Below are 4,466 nucleotides of genomic sequence, written 5' to 3'. Positions count from 1 at the left end.
GGAGTCCCCACCTGAATATATTGCTCAAAGTGGCCAAAATGCCAAGTGTTTGATCCACTTTATAAGAAAAACCGGATCGAAAACCTTAACAGGTTGACCCCGTTTATAAGGGAAACCGAGGCAAAAAACCGCACAGGAGGGAAGGATTACATAGGGTGAGAACATATGGAGACGCCCCGAAGAAGGCACTACCTTGCCAGCAAGCCAAGAGACCACCACCATAAAAGTCGAGTGGAAGTGGTGTGTCGTCGAGGAATCACAATACCAACACTAAACAACTATCCTAACGTACCACACCGGCGTGCGTACCAACCCCTTGGCACAACAGAGGAGCAGCACCAATCAACGAGTGACCCATCACGAACCTTAACTGGAAGCTTCGCCACAGCAAGCCGACACGATTAGCAAGGTGGGGAGGCATCGTTGCGTCGTAGTTGAGCAAAGATGAACCGAGATAGCATGAAGAGCACGAAGCTCACCAAAACAGACGACAAACATGAGAGGGTCTTGAGCTAGCAGAGCAGAGGATGACCAACCCCCAAGGGCAATGGAGGATGAATGGCGGTAAGGAGCTCCCTAGTGACGCCTTCAAGAAGGTGACATCCGAGGATGACGCCGTCACAGAGCTTTTGCCTGGAGCATAACCGGTTAAATTCCCAGAGGGCAGAGCCGAGAGCTGCGAATCCGGACCGAGAGACAGGAGTGGCACATGAGCCACGCCCCAAGAGGGTAAGCGATGCTGGAGTAGCGTCGCGGTGGTCAGCTGACAAGGTCAGCGGGGATTTCTCCCGTAGCACATTCGTCAATGGTGGGCCGCCATCCAAGTGGAGACGAGGGGCGACAGAGGACAAGACCGAGACAGACATGTGAGATGGATGGTGAAGAGAGGAAGGACGAGTGGAGCAGGCCACCGGCGAGGAGGGTAGAGATGAGGTGGGGTAGTGGAGTAGCGGGGGCCGCTGTACCACGATAGGGGGGTGGGGGCACTGCCGAGTGGAGGTCCTTTGTAACGCCCTCGATGCGGCTATATCTCCCACGTGTCGAAGCACGACTTAGAGGCATAACCGCATTGAAAGCAATGTCGCAAGTGAGGTAATCTTCACACAACCCATGTAATACATAAGGGAAAGAGATACATAGTTGGCTTACAATCGCCACTTCACACAATACAAGGATAAAGCATTGCATCAACCAGATACAATCAAGGCCCGACTACGGAGCCAAAATAAAAGAAGACTACCCGAAAAGCTACACAGATTCCCGATCGACCCCAACTGGGCTCCACTACTGATCAACTAGAACAAAACAATACAAAGGACAAGATCTTCATCGAGCTCCTTCTCGAGCTTGGTTGCGTCACCTGTACGGTTTCATCGACACCTGCAAACTGGTTTTGGAAGTATCTGTGAGTCACGGGGACTCAGCAATCTCACACCCTCGCGATCAAGACTATTTAAGCTTATGGGTAAGGTAAAGGTATGAGGTGGAGCTGCAGCAAGCGACTAGCATATATGGTGGCTAACCTATTCGCAAAAGAGAGCGAGAAGAGAAGGCAAAAGCACGGTCGAACAACTATGATCAAGAAGTGATCCTAGAACAACCTACGTCAAGCATAACTCCAACACCGTGTTCACTTCCCGGACTCCGCCGAGAAGAGACCATCACGGTTACACACGCGGTTGATGCATTTTAATTAAGGTCAACTTCAGGTTTTCTACAACCGGACATTAACAAATTCCCATCTGCCCATAACCGCGGGCACGGCTTTCGAAAGTTCAAATCCCTGGAGGGGTGTCCCAACTTAGCCCATCACAAGTTCTCACGGTCAACGAAGGATATTTCTTCTAGCGGGAAGACCCAATCAGACTCGGAATCCCGGTTACAAGACATTTCGACAATGGTAAAACAAGACCAGCAAAGCCACCCGAATGTGCCGACAAATCCTGATAGGAGCTGCACATATCTCGTTCTCAGGGCACACCGGATTGTCCAAACTTCCGGTAGGCCAGCCCAGAGTTGCCCCTGGTGGCCACCGGCGGCTGACAAGGTGGACCAACACTCAGAGGAGCACTGGCCCGGGAGGGTTAAAATAATGATGACCCTCGAGAGCGCGACTCCCAAGGGAAAAGAAAAGGCTAGGTGGCGAATGGTAAAACCAATGTTGGGCCTTGTTGGAGAAGTTTTATTCAAAGCGAACTGTCAAGGGGTTCCCATTATAACCCAACCGCGTGAGGAACGCAAAATCCGGGAACATAACACCGATATGACGGAAACTAGGGCGGCAAGAGTGGAACAAAACACCAGACATAAGGCCGAGCCTTCCACCCTTTACCAAGTATACAGATGCATTAATTAAATAAGAGATATTGTGATATCCCAACATATAAACATGTTCCAACAAGGAACAACATAACCATGTTCCAACAAGGAACAAACTTCAATCTTCACCTGCAACTAACAACACTATAAGAGGGGTTGAGCAAAGTGGTAACATAGCCAAACAACGGTTTGCTAGGACAAGGTGGGTTAGAGGCTTGGCTTAACAATATAGGAGGCATGATAAGCAAGTGGTAGGTATCGCGGCATAGGCATAGCAAAAGAGCGAGCAACTAGCAAGCAAAGATAGAAGTGATTTTGAGGGTATGGTCATCTTGCCTGAGATCCCGCAAGGAAGAAGAACGAGTCCATGAAGAAGACAAACGGACGTAGACGAACGGGTCCTCACAAACGCGACGCTTATCGGAACCAACCCGGAGAAGCAAACACCGGAAAGAAGCACACAACATAGTAAACAACCAACACATGAACATGATATGATATGCGGGATGCAGTATGTGATGCATATGCATGATTTGCAAAGGAATGATGGAACCTGGCCTCAACTTGGAAATCCAAGAGTGCCACTGGAAAAGTGAGGTGATTTCGGTTGAAATTGATATAAAGATCGCCGGAATCGGATGCACGGTTTGGAAATGGCAAGCAAAACAAATATGGCACCGGTCTGCGATAATCAGCAAGTAGCCATCTAAATGCAACAAGATAAATATTCTACAGCACTGAAACACAGCAAAAAAATGCATGGCAAGGATCCACTCAAGATGCTTAACAAAAGATGAACACTGAGCTACGGCTAAATCACTCATTAACAGGTTCAAACAAGCATGGCAAAAGAGCAAATGATAACAGGTTTCAGACTTAGTGAAATTAACACAAGTCTGAAATTTATCATCAGGAAGCATACTTTAGAGCATGAAAACTATATGCTACAGGAACTTAACATGGCAAAGTAAGGCATGGCATGAAGCTACTCAAAGCACTTAACAAAAGTTCCTTAGTGACCTTGAGCCAAAAGGGATCAGAAAATACAATTGCAAGCATGTTAACATGGCAAAAACATAAACAGATTCAGACTTGGTGAAAAACTGGAGCATTGCAAAACAGTTAACGAGTAGGCATATTTACGAGCTCGATGCACTCACTACAGAACATGACATGACAAAATAAACATACAACCATCAAGAATACATGGCATAGAAGCTAGACATGACAAGAACAACAACATAGCATGCACGGATCAATAGCAACATTCTCAGCAAAATAGCTAACAAGTCAACAATCTGCCAGGATTCACGATATAGCAAAAGTAGAGCTCGATTGACTCAAGTTAGGGTGCTCCATAAATACAAACAAAGACATGGATGGATAGAGAACCACAATATTAACTAAACATCCTTACTGATCATCCTCAAAAGATGCACGGATCACTAGGAAACAACATGAACATATGACATAATAACAAAAACAGGACAAGGACTTGGTGAAATTCTAAGTCCCTGAAATCAGCTTTACCGATTACGCTACTTTGTAAGCATGTGCTAGTCACCACAAATATAAAAAAAAATACATGGCAAGCACCACTGTAAAGATGGCATGGCATATAATAAAACACATGTAGAGCTCAGGGTCATATCATGCACACATTAATCATGGCAAAAATGACAAAATGCCATTTGCTGAAACAGATCTGACAAATTCATCATATAGCCCTCTTCCAACAGCATTTCGGGCATCAAGATGAGCTCAAATGAAAATGATGCAATGAGATGAAACGATATACTCGTCGAGGCGAACATTTTGATATGCTACACACATGAATCGGAGCCACGGTGAGAAAGTTGTGGGCGATGGAAAATGCATAAAAATTCTGAGATCTGGAGACTTAGCAGATTTTGAGGGGAAAGAAAGTCAACCTCTGGTTTTCCTGTAGATCCGGATCGGATCGGGGGGTACTGTAGCCACTGGCGCACGGGAACCGAGGGTGGCGGCGCGAGCTGACCGGAAAGAGAAGAGGCAGCGGTGGCGGCGTTCCCCGGGGACCCGAGGGCGCGTGGAGGCGGCGGCGGTCGCCGGCGCACGACCACGGCGGCGCGGGACGGAGATCCGGGCGGCGAGGGGCGGCTCCGACG

This window comes from Triticum dicoccoides, chromosome 4A (assembly GCF_002162155.2).
Source record: "Triticum dicoccoides isolate Atlit2015 ecotype Zavitan chromosome 4A, WEW_v2.0, whole genome shotgun sequence".
NCBI lineage: Eukaryota > Viridiplantae > Streptophyta > Magnoliopsida > Poales > Poaceae > Triticum > Triticum dicoccoides.
This window is presented reverse-complemented; position numbering follows the sequence as displayed.